Source organism: Dermacentor albipictus, chromosome 1 (genome assembly GCF_038994185.2).
Source record: "Dermacentor albipictus isolate Rhodes 1998 colony chromosome 1, USDA_Dalb.pri_finalv2, whole genome shotgun sequence".
In the NCBI taxonomy this organism is placed as follows: domain Eukaryota; kingdom Metazoa; phylum Arthropoda; class Arachnida; order Ixodida; family Ixodidae; genus Dermacentor; species Dermacentor albipictus.
The window spans coordinates 302,017,500-302,034,864 of NC_091821.1; the positions used below are offsets into that span (position 1 = coordinate 302,017,500).

A 17,365-nucleotide genomic window follows, 5' to 3' on the forward strand; every position below is an offset into this window, starting at 1 on the left:
TCTTGCGCAAGTGCGTGCACGGCTCTGGACCGCCGTGGCTCCCGCACCGTCTTGCCCGAGTGGTCGAGCTCGCTACGAAGCACTGGAAACCGGAGGGCCCTTTACGTCCAAAATAAAGCCCAGCTGCAACGAAACTTCTCTTCGGCTAAGTGGTTATAAATGAGTAGCGCGTATGCTATCATAGGAATACTGGCACAGATGCGGAGCTGGTAACTGTCCGATTTCTTTTTTTATTTATTACAGCCCGCTAGTATCACTTAAGGTGACGGCGGGGGCACACCGTAGTGAGCACATTTGGTGCACACCCCAAACGCATTCTCAATACCTTGAGCTAGCTGGTTCTCAATGTCTTGAATTCCGCCTCATTTGAGCCAGTCAGCGGCGTTTTTGTCAGCTTTGATGTCGACAAGTTCTATTTTTCTAGTTTATCCTAAACGCGCCCTTGTGTTTCAGCCGCAACATTTTTGCACGAAGTTTCTTGTTACCTACCTTTTCTGAAACAACGCCATTCTTGCTGCCCGTAATTTTGATACAGTTGCTCTTCAAAGAAATGGAACATAATGTAAGCGGTAAGGCGCAATAATGCTTTTTTCGCCAATATGACTGCGATTCCTCTTGGAACTCCAGTGAGTCCTCTAGGAAGGAATGCGTAATACTAATTTGTCAACTCTGCACGCTGCTTGCCTTCGCCCCATCGCCGTTCTCTTACTCAAAAAACCTAGGTTTGTTATTTCAGTTCTCTGCTGCAATTATAGAGGCCTCTGCAAGCAGGACAATTCCCCTGTTAAATGGGTGACCTTAACCGCTGTTAACGTAACTACGGTTATCACTAAACGCGGTTAGCGCGGTTACACGGCAAGTGAAACGGTGGTTAAGCCGCTAACCACGATTCACCGCCAACCGAACTTGGCAGCTTCGGTTTAGTGTAACCAAGGAGGTTTAACAAAAACTGCTGGAGTGGAAGCCGCCTATAAATACCGGCCTATGGGCTCGGGTGAAACCGGTGACGGCCATCTTGCGGGGGGCATAAAGCCGCCTGCCACGAGGTTCAGAGCGTTGTTCGCAGACTTTTCCAGCAGTTTCTAATTGCTTTTTTAACGATTTTTCAAGTTCTAATGCAGCATTGTAGATTATGAGGCGATCCATATTGGGGATCTCCGGATCGCAGATATCCAAGTAGTAGGATATTTTCCCATTTTATCGTCATCAATATGCCGCTGCCGCAAATACAAAGAAGGTCGTGCAATAATTAGTTTTATTCACCTTCTGCAATGCAGTGTAGAAATTGATCAATCATGAAAGCTGTTGGAACAAAAAGCAACTAACCACTGAAAATCTAGCATGAGAAATTGCAGTACATGCAATAAAAATAAGTATTCATTATTATCTTCATTATCGCCAGGTGTTGCCGGTGCTTTGCATCCCCATTCCCAGGAGGGTCTCGGAACTTTGGTGGCGGCCGTTTCCTTTTATTTAGTAGACCATATATATGAACGCTTTGGCGCAACTAAGTAAACGACGGACGGGAACAAGGGGAGCGCCAACTTTCGACTGTTTATTTTCTGTTGTATGGCATGCTTTATACACACGCAAGCGAATGCGCAACATACAAAAACAGCTTCAATCGCGCAACACCCTAATCCCTGGCGGCTATCAGAAAAGCTTCTCTCGGCATGCAAAAGTAAAACTGATGTGTCGCTACTGATTACTGCCGTTGCCGAGTCGCTTCTATAGAAATCCAAGAGCGACAAATACAGGAGAAGGGCTGAGCAAGCGCAGAGAACGGTGAGGCGGGAGGTCTTACCTTATGTGCGCCGTGTAACCCACAGCCTAACGAAGGCTGCAGATGGGGTGTTAATAGCATTCTCTGTGCCACGCAAGCTCGCCCAGCTGTGTCCTCGCATTCTCTCTGGTGGGAGCAGGAAACGTGGCTGTCTTAAACTACACGTCAAGCCGTGCACAAAATGTGCTAAGGGAGTCGTTTACGAGTTTCTGCTGTCTTGCGGTAAGACATAAGTTGCCAAGACTGAGCGATGAGTAAATGAGCGTGCGCGGGAACATGAGCTGTCACTGAAAGGTAAAGACGGAGCAGATTTGCCTAAGCACTGCAACTCACATCAGTGTGAGCCACGTCTGGCCAAGATACGGATTCTTGGAAGAAGCGGGGACACCACGGCACGTGAATTGCTAGAGGCGTTTCATATTAAGGAGTGAGGTTCGTCTTGCATATTGCATTAGCGACACATCAGTTTTACTTTTGCATGCCGAGAGGTGTTTTGATGGCCGGCTGTGATTAGGGTGTTGCGCGATCGAAGCTGTTTTTGTGCGTGTATAATATGCGTGCATGATATGCATGTTATACAATAGACAATAAACAGTTAAAAGTTACCGCTCCCCTTGTTCCCTTCCGTCCGTCGTTGTTTGCGCCAAAGCGATCATATTGATGGTCTACTCAACAATATGAACCCACTAGTCCCGGAACATGTACGTCTGGATCGTTTCCTTTTATCTTGAAACTTATTGTGCGCAACAAACAGGGACGAAGAATAGAAGAAACACAAGGACGAGCGCTTCGTCCTTGTGTTTCTTCTATTCTTCGTCCCTGTTTGTTGCGCACAATAAGTTTCAAGATGAATTTGTTCCAACTAGGCCGACTCGCAGTCTTGTTTCCTTTTAGCCTGAAATAGTATTTTCCTTTATTCTAGAGCAAGGCAATGCTAATCTGCAACCTTACTTAAGCGAAAAGGATAACGCTAACATGTGAACTGCTTATACGTCAACTTTCCTAAAAACAATCAAAAGCGCTAGCACACCTTGGGATCGGCGCAGTACTGCGCACGGCAAGCTACAACAGCCCCACAACCTGCGGCGATTGGCGTGCTGTTGCCCCCCGCAAGATGGCGACGCGGCGGCTTCCCTTTACGGACTCCACTCCAGCCTTTCTTTAACCTCCTCGAGTGTAACCGACGTTGCGGGAAGATGGCGGACTGTACCTCTCCCGAGTGCAGCACGGGCGCTTCCCAGATACCTTCCCGAATGCGCATCGTTTGGCCTGATGCGACAACGGAGGCGCTGACACGGATGTGCCAAGATATGCTGGCCGCCCTGCGCTCAAGCAGTCGAAACGCTCGCCTCTACACCGAGATGACGGCTAGGCTCAATGCCACTGCTCCCTCCGGCGAAGGACCATACCCGTGCATGGCATTAACCGTGAACATGATAGCCCGTGTAACTCCGGCGCACTATGCTTGGCCTTAACCAAGGTTGAACGAGTTAACCACGGTTGAGTTCAACCGTGGTTAAGCTGGGCTCTAAATAGGGTATATTAGATCACTATGTGTTGCTTATTTTCAGGGACCTGTTGTAGCTTTGCGTTTTAGGGGCATTCAATGCTACAAGGCACTTTTTTTTGTGCTACACAAAGACATGCGCATGCTTGTAGTCATGTTATCCAAGGAATAAAATATAATTGTAAAAGCGATGAGTTAACAACTCAGCAACACATTGCTACGCTATAGGAAAGAAAACTACAACATTTAATGTTTGAAGAGCACCACTGAAAAACCAAAACCGAAACCAAATCTTCAGTTTTGTGTTTCTCCATCCGGTGGTAAACTGTAAAAATAAGTCCATGTGGCTTAATATAAGTGTCACGGGGTGCCATATCGAACCGCAGCCAGCATGACGCGGAATGATAGTTGCCTGTGATTAACCCACTCGGCCACTGCTTGTACGACTATGTTTCAAAAATCGCTTCGGGAACATTGTTACGCCATGCGTAGAGAATGGAGATAGCCATCGATGGAAAGCTGAAAATCCGGTCTACATACGATGTAGCGGCTATTACGATAGCAGACGTAATTTTATCACAGCGACCGTTTATGTCTTGAAAATAAAACAAAAAAATTGTCGTTTCCACAGGCTTCCATTGTTGAATCTTCAACTCCTCTTGGAAAAAAAAAATTGCTTTCCCCGGCATGTTCGCTGGATTTGTCCCGGCATATTCGCTGGATCTGTCTCCTTCCTTTTTGAATGATCGACTGGTGCTATTAATTATTCGCCAAAAACGCGCTAGATTCGCGACGCGGCCGCTTGGAGCGCTATTTGGTACATGTCCAGAAAAGCTGTATGTGACATGCCCAGCTTCGAGCCCGAATCTTGAATTGTATTTATATGACTCTGTAGGCAGCTAACATTATTGATAATTTCGTCTATCTCTATAAATTACGCAGTCTTCTGCATAATTGCACTTTGCACTGAAGTCCTTACAAAATATTATTTGTTTAAACTAAGAATAACAATCGGCCCAAAACAGACCCTTGGGGCAAGTACGCCAGAGTTACGGTGACACCAGTTGATTTAACTCCGTTGATCAAGACAAGCTGCGTTAGCCAGTCAAAGAATTTCTGATCCAATCGACTATAGAAGGATGAATGCAGATTCATTATACGTTATGTAACAGCAAGGGATGAGGAAACGTATCGAAGGGGTTTTCGGAAGCCAGAAAATACGCAGCCTGCCTGGTAAGCTAACTCGAAAGAGTTAAGCCAATCGCCCTCATCGGGAAGCTCATTGCGTGGAAGCTTCCTGAAAGGTTCGCCGGCGCACAATGGGCGAGGACCCTCCGCTCACGGAACAGTCACGTCGGCCTTCGACGACCACCCAATGGGCTGCTTTTACCCTGTTGACGTCACCTGTTGACATTACGCCGCGCGAAGGAGGCATCGGAAGAGAGCACGGCGTTGCTTTTCTTTTTTTTTTCATTTGTAGCGGTTCTCGCGGCGCGTAGCGCTGCCGCATTCGCCAAAGATGATGGCCGCGGCATCCTCTGCACGATACGCCCGTTTGTTTGAAATGAGTTAAAAATTTGCAGTGGTTCTCCACGGGATCCTTTTGGCCACATCAACGTTGTGAGTTCAGGGAACTTTTCACCTCCTGCGTTGAGCTCACTCGAGACACAGCTATTGCGCTTTGTGATCGGCAACACAGTGAGTCAAACAGCATGTAGTAGTACTCATATTTATACAAAGTGAGCCACGATACATAATACAAGAAGTAGTTGTCTGGAATGAAGTCGAAAGCTGAGGACGTTTCGGAACTCGCACGGGTCTCTTGATTAGAGCATTTGGAACAAAAATACACGGCTGGCTTCGGAATGTCAGTAACGTTCGACCTGGGTCATTTATCTTTCTTGCCCGCCGTGGTGGCGTAGTGGCCTTCGCGTTGCAGCTAAGGCCTAGGGCGCGGGATCAAATCCCAGTCTTGAAGGCCGCATTTCGATCGGGACGAAATGCAAGAAACATCCGTGTAGCATGGATCGAGTGCACGTTAAATAACCCCAGGTGTTAAAAATCGAGTACGGCCTGCCTAATAGTCATATGGTTGTTTGGGCACGCAAGACCGCAGAATTACAAAGAATAAAAAAATGAAGTTCTGTTTCTTATATGCTACCTGACCAGAGGGACGTTCGTCCGACTCAACGCACGATTTTCCAACGCGAGGGTCCTGACACTGCGCACGTAACGCGATGATGGCTCGTGCTGCAGGCGTTCTTGCAAGCTGGCGTATCCTGGTGTCGTCATCGCGCGCTTATATATATGACTTTGTGCGCCCAGATTTTTAGACGCCAACCTTCAATGCTTCCAGGAAGGGAAGCGGCGCAGACACTTTCCTTGTGTACTCCTCTCTCTGCGTTTTCATTGAAATTTTGTTACTTGCGTATTTATGCAAGTCAGCATGGCACATAGCTGAAGCGCGGCGCATCGCAGGAAGCGCGTGTCGCGTCCTCCTCTCCGCCGCGAGCGCGGCTCGCCAAGGACGCCTGCTCCGTATCGACTGCGAATGAGTGTACGATAAACGGCTCTCCCGAACAGCGCCAGGTCCCGCTTGAGCGGCGTTATTGGCAGTCCGACTTCGCTCACGGCGGTAAGTTTACTCTTCGCTTCGCACGTGCGTACTTTCGCGTACAGATAGGACGCTATGCTCGGCGGTGGTTATCGCATCTAGAATTTTTACAGCGATAGTCGCTCTAGGAAATTAACACTCACGTGGGTGTGCCCGGCGCAGCTGCAGTGCGTCCCGTAGCGCGTACTATCAGAGAGAACGATAAAAAACGCCTCTCACGCTTCAAGTGTTGTGTGCACTTGGTTCCTGGCCGGTTCTTAAGGATCGACTACAGTCGCCACCAGTGTTGGGATTAAGCTGCTGTTAGAAATGCAGGGCAACCTGGAAACGAAACAGCGCGTTGGATCCACCACCGCGAAATCGAGAACAAAACTCCCATTATCCATTCTGTTTCTGCATTCCTTCAACAACTCTTGTTGTTATTTCACTTCTGATAACTTGAGATACTTTGTTTAGCAGATGGAGAACCGTAACGAGACTTTAGCAATGAGTCGGTCGTTGTGGAGCATCTGGTTCGAAATACCGATATAGATTCCTTTTCGAATAGGAATAAGAATTAGATGTGTACTACTCGTTTCGCCTTCTAAACTTGGAATATTCGCCCACTCCTAGTAATAAACGAAATCAACGGACCTGAATATACTCGTATGTCCTAACAATACTGCTCAAAGGGCAAGCAGAAGAAAACGTGCTAAAAGAGGACGCGTTTGTCAGCCCAGCGAAGTCAATAACATTCCACCAGCCTGCAGACGGCGCTTGTATAGCTATATGTGTACACAACGGTAGACACAAGTTGATTTCTTTTTTCACCGCGTTCACAGGTTCCCGCCGCTAGTGGCCATTGCCAGCCTTGCGGCGCGGCGAGCGGGGAACAACGATTTTTCACTGGTACGCTGTTTGTCCGACTCGAAACAGCAGCGCACGAGACGTTAGGGTTCCTAGGCTTACATTCATGTGGTGTCGCCTTGCTTAGCGAAAGAAATTCATGGCTTCATGTTAAATTCATGGCTGCACTATTAAAAGGCCCGTCCATAAAAAAATGAAATCGTTCAACTTTAGGATTGAGCACGAATTTCGGGGTAAATGATGACAGGCTATATTGAAAAGTCACAGTGCTGCCCTCTTCTTCAGAGTAACTTCTTTGCCTTGATTTATCCTCGGCGTCAAAGAGTTTGCCGTTCATGCGACCACAAAAGCTTTTCAAAAAAATGTTAGCACTGCACCATAACACATATCTCATGACAACTTCAATGGTGTGCCCTTCTTCACATTCGGGACACATGAATTTATTCCAGCCTAGATTAGGCTCTAAACGAATAATTTCGCTTTCGAGGCAGTATTACATACAGTACCGCAGTCCACATATTTGCAACACCTCAAATGTGTTTAGCAATGGAGCTACAAAACATTCGTGCGACTATTTAGAAAGAAACCCCTGCCTTATTCTGCAGAGTTCCAGCGTTTCTCTTCTGTGCCTTAGCATTGGCACCCAATATCCTGTCATTGATCTTGCGAAAACATGAACGCATGATCTTTCGGCCCTGATTTTTAATTTTTCCAGCAACTGGGCACGCAGCACTTAATAGGCATATCCTGGCATGAATGTAATCCCGGGGCAATGAAGGCTTGCCGGACACACAACCGCAATCGCAGCACAAGCGCAGAGACTACATGCACTGTTTGCGTCCAGAAGAAAAAAGCGCTCGGAAGCATGTCGCAGCATGCCAGGACTTTTCTAACCTCGAAGCTATCCAACTAGCGGCAGGGTTCCCGGAACTAATCGAATTGTTATCGCCGTCGTCGTCCATTTGGCCGTCCGCATCTCATTTTCAACACCGTTGCGCCGCTCGTAGCTTCGTAGCACGCTGCACGGAACTTCTATGTGGGCCTCTTTTGCGTGACGTAGCTTAAGGGGAGAGGGTACAGCCAGAACGCCTTAAGTCCTCTATAGGGTGTTGGCTAGGGTGCCTCGATGTCCTCCTCGCCCGCCGCTCCGTACAGAGTGGAGTCAACTGCGGCGTTGTTGGCCACGCGAAACGCGGACGCCATAGTAGACGCCATTGGCGGACGTCATAGGGCCTTGAAAGCGATTCACGACGTGGGAAAAGTGCGCGCCCGCGTGGGCCTCCTCTTCAAAGCAATATGCGATATTTGCGGAGTGCACGTAGTGCCAATAGCTGTATATGTGCTGTGCTTTCGACATTTCGCTTGCGTTGAAGCGACAAATGCACGGAGGTCAATTGGCTCGCGGCTGCTGCCGTGGTTCCCAACTCCAGTGCTTTCACAGTTTCCGCTGTCATCGAGCGAGATGTGTTCATGTTTACCTGTGCGCGCGTGACACCATGCTGGTTACTTTAGCTAAGCACATTCACAAGCTAGTTGATTTGAATCCATGATAGAATGTGGAAGCGCGAGTGATCAAGGACTTAGAAAGAAGCAGCCACACAAAGACAGAGCTGTCTGTGTGTGCCTCATTCTTTCTACGTCCTTGTTGAGTCACGTTTACACAGTCTATCATTGTAGTAAGCGAGTGTTTACGAATTTATACGGCCGATAAAGTCACTATCCTTACTTCGTGCAGTTATGTATTAATTTGCTATCGCAATCGGTGCATCGCTTTTCGGGCGGAACAGCAAATTTTTTTTCCACGCCAGTACGCCAATAGTCGACGTATTGTCCATCAGTTCACTGCACTTCCCCACATAGCAGCAACATCTTCCTGCCAATTAAGACGTACCTGCGCCACAGCTGCCATAACAGCGGAACACGTGACGAAGAACATACGGTGTCAAGTTAAGGCTATGTCTCCTGCTTCCCCGTGTTCCCGTGCCTCTCAGTCCAGCTCTACCATCATAATACGTGTCCAAGCCATCGTTCGTCAGGAGCTATCCAAAGCTGGCCTGGACTCTGTGTGCGCCGTTGCTCCGTCCCGCCCAATTGACCGTTTCCCAGGTTTCTCAGCCCAAGGCCAGAGGCTACATCCCCGCCATCCGGCCCAGTGAAGGACTACTTACGACCGCTCCATTTGCTTTATTTGCCATCCAGCTGGTCAGGTCGGACCCTATTGCTATAACGGGTGGCCTTGGCCCCATGCGTCATATGCTTCTAACCGTCGACCGAAAAACCATCCTGTCCGCTTCCAGCCTTACTGCGAGTCGTTTAAGACCCAGGCTGATGACGCTCCGACCATGTCGTACCGTCGTGCACCATCTCCGCGTGGTCACCAGTCCCGTTCGCCGTTGTCTGGTTACCCATCATCATGCGCCCCACAGTTCCGCCGCACTCCATCGCCAGTTTTACGCCTGCCTCCGCAAAAACAATGCCACTCCCGGAGGCGAAGCTACATTGATGACTCGCGCGCCATAACATCAGACCACATTGCCGACTAGGCACAATTGACGTTAAGGTGAACGGGGCACTTGTCGCTGCTCTCGTTAACGCGGGGGCACGTATATCAGTACTGCATTCGGAGCTTCGCCGTCGACTTAAGAAGGTCCTCATGCCGCCCACATTTCCACTCATCGGAGTCGCCGACGGGGAAGTGCTTCCCGTCCTTGGTATGTGCTCTCCACGAATAAGTATTGGCGGTTGCTGTACGACTGCAGTACTTGCTGTGCTCGAGCACTGCTCCCATCAACCTATCCTAGGCATTGACTTTCTATCTGCCCACACCGCCATTATTGGTTGTGGAACCAGATCTCTTCATCTTGATTTACCACGCTACTTTGACGCTCCGACCACCCGTTAACGGTGTTTGTGTTCCATGGATTACATCCGTATGGCACCTCAATATGTTACGTATGTGGACCTAATGTATCTCCCTTCTATTCCCGATGGCGATTACGTCCAGACTCCCATTGTTGATGTTCTATTGGCCAGAAATGTCGCCGTTCCCCCATACCATTTTCACCTTTTCTAATAACCACGCCTTTATTCCCATGTTAAACTTCAGATGGCGCACGCAATTTCTCCCAAATGATATGACTCTCGCCAACGTCTCTTCTATCGATGAGTATGCCGCTTCTGCATTAGTTCCCGCCGATCCTTCGCTCCAAGCGGCATTCCCTACCTCAAGCCGTACAGCCGGTCGTATACAATACTACCAAGATGATTGCGTCTCACTTCCTTCCAGTACGGCTGTCCATATCAGGCACAGGGTCATGTCTTATCGCGACATCTTTGACTTTGATGACCGCCCTTTGGGCCAGACATCTGCCGTCACTCAGTGTATCCATACTGGAAACGCCAGCCCCATCAGACGACGTCCTTATCGTGTGTTTCCAATGCTGAACGGCAAGTAATTCAGCGCGAGGTCGAACAATGCTCGCGAAAGATATCATTGAATCTTCCTGCAGTCCCTCGGCGTCCCAGTCGTGCTAGCAAAGGAGGGCGGTAGCTGGCGCTTCTGCATAGACTACCGTCACTTGAAAACGTCACATGAAAGGGCGTCTATCCTCTGCCGAGAATGGATGACGCCCGCGACTGTCAGGTGCAGCGACGACGAGCGATAGGCTCGCTTCCGAACGCCCGTCTGTAATTTTAAGTCTTTTTTAGCAAGTGTAGAGCTCATTTTTACTCTTTGTGCCTCTCTGTCACCGAACGCCGGTCTGGGGGTCACCGCCCTGCGAGAGAAGCACAGCAAGCGACTCCCGAAGCGCCCCGGACCGAAGCAGCGAGGCGAGCCTCCGCCGTCGGCCGCCCTTCATGATGTTCTGATGGCATCCGTCGCAAGCAATCAGCAATCAGGTCAGCACGTTGCTTCTGTAGACCACTGAGAAGATGAGCAAGCAAGGAAAAGGCTACGTGAAGATGACGTCGACACAAGAGAATCTGCAGGAGACAACGAAGAGATGGATCAGACAGCCTTCACTGTTGTCTCTTACAAAAAGAAAAGAGCCACAGGTGTTCCTGTTATATTCAAGCCAACTCAGCCTGACAGCAGCTTATGGGAAGTAAACCCAAATCTTCTGGCTTCTGCGGTCGTGACAACAGCCCAAGAAAAGATACTCAGCCACCGTCTCAACAAGGATGGAAGCCTCTTGGTCACAGTGTCTACACTTCCCGCAGCCAATCGTCTCCTCACAGTGGCAGATCTATCGGGTATTCCTGTAGAAGCTCGAGTTCCATACTCCTACTCTGCCACGTACGGGAGGATACAGGACGTTCCTGTTGAGTACTCAGATGACAACCTCAAGGAATATTTGAGCGAACAAGGAGTCATATCTGCTAAAAGGCAAGTTTTCTACGTCCCTAATGAAGATGGCGCAGTAACGGAAATCCGAAGACGCTCGGTCATCCTGGAATTCTCTAAGGACGCCCCTTTACCAAACCGAGTGTCGCTTGGATTCTGCAGTTATCCCGTGACGGAATACATGGGGTCTGCTACTCAATGTTTCAGATGTCAAACACACGGACATATAGCGAAATATTGTAAAGGCCCCATCCGCTGCAAGATATGCGCTGGTCCACATACGCATAAGGAGTGTACGTCACGTTCCCAGCCTCGGTGTGCAAACTGTGGAGCTGAGCATGCTGCGTCATACGGAGGGTGTCCTAAAAAGAAATCAGCCACTCTTGCACGGACAATGGAGCAAATCTAAGGAAAAGTGCGGAAACAACGAGAACCACCACCGAATCCGGATGTGATGTATACATCTACAAACCAAACTCAGCACGACACGGTGCAGCGCAGCGACACGGCTTTGAAAAAGTCCTACGCCTCAGTCATGCAAGAAAACCAGCATAGGCCTTCAACTGCAACGAATCCATCAAAGCCCTCAAGTGATATGACCTCAACCCTACGACAGCAACAAGTGTCCTCAAGGTCACAGCAGAAGAACAGGAAGAACCAAGAAAGGTTGTTAGATGGTAGCACTGCAAATGAGATATCAAGTATGCTGATTCCCATGATGTTCGCCGCAATCAAGGCTATTCTCCGTGCCAGCCCATCGTTTAAGAGCATCCCTGAAGTAGAGGCCGTCCTGGCTTTGGAACCGCTAGTGTCGCCTTCTTTCACGGCGCAAAGCCGTGATTCTTCGCACTAGCAACGATGGCTTCGCCAACAATCGTCTCACAAGCGGTGTCCACCAACAGACACTTCCGCACATGTACTATATTCCAATGGAACGCTCGCGGACTGCGCTCGAAGTTAGCAGACTTTAAGCATCTTACGCGAGTGTACCGATTCCCTTTTTTAGTCATTTCCGAGTCTCGCGTCGACGAGCACTTTAGGATAAAGGGGTATTATTTTCATCATTCAAGGCGACAAAATGGAATTAGCCGACTGCTCGTTGGATTTCGCAACGACATACCTGCCTCTGCGATTGACGTCACACCACATGACAAGAACGAATATATTTGCGCAACCACAGTGATTGCATCCAAAGTGTTTACCCTGATCGGCGTCTACTTCGAACCAGGATCACCTTTCGACGTGACGAGATTGGAAAACTTGCTGACAAACACTCAGTCTCCACATAATATTTGTGGCGATTTCAACGCACATAACGAGATCTGGGGCAGTTCACATACATATGCTCGGGGTGCCAAGCTGGCGAAGCTTTTTGCAAAATACAATATAGAGCCCTTGAACGATGGCAGCATAACATACCTGAAAAATCCGACGACTGTTAGCTGCATTGACGTCACATTCGTATCAAGTCAAGTGGCCCCTATGTTCGAATGGTGTACAGATTTCGAGACTCGAGGTAGTGATCACTACCCGATCCTAATCTCTGCCCTTCATTTTCGGACGTCGCCCAGAAAAGTGAAACTGAAGTCGGTAGACTGGGAAGCTTACACAGCAGCCGTAGACAAAGGAATCACAGCCTCGACTACGAATACAGAAATAATACCGACAATAGCTCATTGCCTCAAACAAAGTACCCGCTCTGCCACTAAGCATTGTAATGTACCAACAAACGACGAGGAATTTGAAAGGTTATGTGCAATTCGAAGGCGTGCCGAAAGGAAGGTTCTACGTACTAAGCATATCGAAGACCTCAGAACTTGTCGACGAGCACAAAGACATATACGACGTTACCTCACCAAACTGGACCGAAAAAGGTGGAGGGACTTTTGTGGGACACTCAAACAACCGCTGAGCAACCGCTGAGCAAAATCTGGCGAGTCGTCAGAGGCATTCGCAAAGAGCCGCAACAGCTTTATCCTTTTATCGCCCTCTCATTACATGAGCGCGCATCCCTGAAAGACGTGGCAGAGCAGTACTGCAGGTTCCTTTCCAACGGGGCACAGCCTTTGCGGCAAATTGCAAGTCGTCAGCCTGGTCCACCTCGAGCTACCCTTCCTGACTTAGAATTACCATTCACCATCGAAGAGCTCACGGCAGCAATCAGCGACGTAAACAAGCGATCATCACCTGGCCATGACGGCGTGAGTTATGAAGCGCTCGCAAATCTATGTCACACATCTCGCCTACGCCTTCTGGAGTACTACAACACCTCATGGATAACTGGGGAGGTTCCTACGGAATGGAAGCTTGCGAAAGTCATTCCTATATTGAAACCATCGAAGCAGCCAACAAATTACGCCTCCTTCAGACCGATATTTCTGCTTAGCTGCGTAGGGAAGCTATTCGAAAAAATGATCTACAAACGACTAAATTGGTTCCTGGAAACTGCAAAAGTTTACCCGGAGGAAATGAATGGCTTCCGGCAAAATAGATCCGCAATTGATAATGTCATTGCCTTGGTCTCATCAATTGAAGAGGAATTGGTCTCTGGCAACATACCTACTGCATTATTTTTAGACATTAAGGCAGCATACGATTCGGTCTATCATACAGCAATACTTGACGCTTTGGAAACCCTTGGTCTTGGAGGACGGCTCTACGCATGGATTGCAGACTATCTTCAAGGACGCCAACTTTTCATGTGTACCCCGGATGGCCCCACGGCGCTTTATGCCGTCGAGAAGGGAGTGCCACAAGGAGCTGTGTTAAGCCCGGTATTATTTAATTTAGTCCTCATCCATCTGAAAAGAAACCTGACCCCTGGCGTCAAAATCACACTGTATGCGGACGACATCTGCATTTGGAGTGCGGCGCGTTCCCGCAGTACCACCCAACAACGCCTCCAGAGAGCGCTAGCAAATATTTCGGCCTACCTAAATCCAACGGGTCTGAAATTGTCCCCCGACAAAAGCGTTGCCATGGCTTTCACGCGGAGGTGTATGGAAAAATACCCACTAGTGTTGGGTGGTCGCGCCCTTCCATACGTCAAGACGCAAAGGTTTCTTGGAGTGACGATCGACAGGAACCTCACATGGTCGCCCCAAGTGAAAAAACTGAGTGAGAAGATTTCCTCGGCGTCGCACATATTCCGATTTCTAGCCGGATCACAGTGGGGCAGCACCTGTCGATCAATGGTGCGCCTCCATAAGGCCTACGTCGATGGAACACTACGATATTACCTCCAGATCCTGCACAAAATATCTCCCACAAGCAAGAGAAAACTCGAGGCAGCACGAAACAACTGCCTTCGCGTATGCCTTGGCCTTCCGAAGGGGTCGTCCCGCTGAGGGACTGTAGCAGAAGCTGGATGCCTGCCTCTGGAAGTGCTATGTTCGCAGGAGACACTTCGGATACACCTCCGCCACGTCATTCCTACGAAGACTCACTTTTTAAAGGATATTTTCAGAACCCGTGCTACATCTAGCTTTGGGCAGGCCGTCGGAAGGATATCTATTTCGATTCCTGCTCAGGCGTCACAAATTATGCCGCGAAACATTTCACCATGGACACTGTCCCCACTGGAAATCGTGCCATACATACCTGGAATCAGTGCGAAAAAGAAAATGCCTCAAGCAGCGACTTATCAGATAGCTTTAGAATATATGCACAAAGAATACGCAGCCGCAACGCACATTTCCACAGATGGCTCTACAACTCCACATCGTTCATCATGCGGACTTTTTGTTCCCTCTACAGGACAACGATTCTCGTTTCGTCTTCAGCGAGCGACATCATCTACTTCAGCGGAGCTATATGGCATTAAGGAGGCCCTTGTGTATATACTTCGACAGCAGCCGCCAAAGACATGGGTGATATTCACAGACTCAAAAGCAGCCCTACAAAGTATGTGGAACAGGCACAAGCGTTGCAATAATCAACCAGCAGCATTTGACATTGCTTATCTTCACCACAGGGCTAAGATTGCTGGGCATTGCATAAAGTTCCAGTGGATACCTGGCCATGCCGGCATTTCGGGAAATGAAAGAGCGGACGAAGCTGACAGAAATGGACTCCAATACCGCAAGTTCAGAAGAACATATTTTACAAAAGCCGACGCTTCAACCATGGCGAAAAAATATGCCTATCAAGAAAAAGACCGCATCTTGAATCTGCCGCTTCACCAAGATAACTTCCTACGTTACATTCACCCAGAAATGAGACCGAAAACTCCACGACCACTTCATCGACACTTAGAGACATTGTACCATCGTCTTCGACTGAACGTGGCATATACGAACAATTATCTGTACCGCATAGGACTTACCACTAACCCATACTGTGATAACTGTCGCAACTTAGAGACAATTGAGCACATACTACTAGAATGCCCCGCGTACCGCGACGAGAGACAATTTTTTGAGCACCAAATGGACATGATTCACCACGAACCGTTAACGTTACCGAGCATCTTAGGTCCAATGCCCGGCCCTTGAAAACAGCGACGGGTTTTGGATTTATTGTTCAAATACCTGACAGAAATTGGTCAAATAGGAAAACTTTAAAAATTGCATCCTTCCTATACAAAAGCCTAAATTTACCCGCCATGTCACGTGTAAAAATTAGTATCAGGTCCACTCGGACATTTCATATTTATTTTTATCCTTTTTTTTCTCCCACTCTTTTCTGGAATCTTTTAATCCCATTCACCATCTCTATACAGAGTAGCATGCCAGCGGTTATATACGCGCCGGCAAAATTCTCTGTTTTTCTAATAAAGAGCCCTCTCTCTCTCTCTCCAGAGGTAGAACACCCACCTCGCGTGCAAGAGATCCGTGGTTAGAATCCCGGTGCCGGCAATTTTTCACCGGATTAAAAAAAAATCCGCGTGTTGATAAAATTGCATAAACAGGCCTGGAGTGTGGCCTAATCCCGGTGACCAGAACCGGTAACGCACTCCCTCACCAGAGCAGGATTGGCCACCCTGGTGCAGTACTTGGCCACAATCTCCTATATGAACAACACAATCAAACCCCGGCCCTCAGTCCCCAGCAGCTGTGAAGCAACTGACCACGGCGGCGGTCAGACCTGCGACGCAGCAGAGGGTGCTAAGAATCACTGGCTCCGGACAGGCCGCCATTGGAATATGAACCTGGCAACGTTTAACGCTAGAACGTTATCTAGTGAGGCGAGTCTAGCAGTGCTATTGGAGGAATTAGAGAGCAGTAAATGGGATATAATAGGGCTTAGTGAAGTTAGGAGGCCAAAAGAAGCATATACAGTGCTGAAAACCTGGCACGTCCTGTGCTACCGGGGCTTAGCGGAGAGACGAGAACTAGGAGTCGGATTCCTGATTAATAAGAATATAGCTGGTAACATACAGGAATTCTATAGCATTAACGAGAGGGTGGCAGGTCTTGCTGTGAAACTTATTAAGAGGTACAAAATGAAGATTGTACAGGTCTACGCCCCTACATCCAGTCATGATGACCAGGAAGTCGAAAGCTTCTATGAAGACGTGGAATTGGCGATGGGTAGAGTGAAAACTAAATACACTATACTAATGGGCGACTTCAATGCCAAGGTAGGCAACAAGCAGGCTGGAGACAAGGCAGTCGGAGAATATGGCATAGGCACTAGGAATAGCAGGGGAGAGATATTAGTAGAGTTTGCGGAACAGAATAGTATGAGGATAATGAATACCTTCTTCCGCAAGCGAGATAGCCGAAAGTGGACATGGAGGAGCCCGAACGGCGAGACTAGAAATGAAATAGACTTCATACTCTGCGCTAACCCTGGCATCATACAAGATGTGGACGTGCTCGGCAAGGCGCGCTGCAGTGACCACAGGATGGTAAGAACTCGAATTAGCCTAGACCTGAGAAGGAAACGCAAGAAACTGGTACATAAAACACCGATCAATGAGTTAGCGGTGAGACGGAAAATAGAGGACTTCCAGATCACGCTACAGAACAGGTTTTCGGCTTTAACTCAGGAAGAGGACCTTAGTGTGAAAGCAATGAACGGCTATCTTGTGGGCATCATTAAGGAGTGTGCAATGGAAGTCGGTGGTAACTCCGTTAGGCAGGATACCAGTAAACTATCCCAGGAGACGAAAGATCTGATCAAGAAACGCCAATGTATGAAAGCCTCTAACCCTACAGCTAGGATAGAACTGGCAGAACTTTCGAAGTTAATCAGCAAGCGTAAGACAGCTGACGCAAGGAAGTATAATATGGATAGAATTGAACATGCGCTCAGGAATGGAGGAAG

At 48.5% G+C, this 17,365-nt stretch overlaps 1 protein-coding gene across 5 annotated transcripts in view; it reads left to right on the top strand.

Moving 5' to 3' along the window:
• Positions 1-17,365, top strand: part of LOC135920886 (retinol dehydrogenase 12-like) — a 44,386-nt gene that overhangs the window by 2,063 nt on the left and 24,958 nt on the right. The window contains exons 1-2 of one of the 5 annotated variants that reach the window (XM_065455146.2): positions 5,515-5,925; positions 6,726-6,792. The exons of 3 other annotated variants lie outside the window; for them this stretch is intronic. The gene's annotated coding sequence lies outside the window, so the exon portion shown is untranslated. Of the gene's footprint in view, positions 1-5,514; positions 5,926-6,725; positions 6,793-17,365 lie in introns of those variants that run through there. One more of the 5 variants, XM_065455145.1, reaches the window with a different exon arrangement.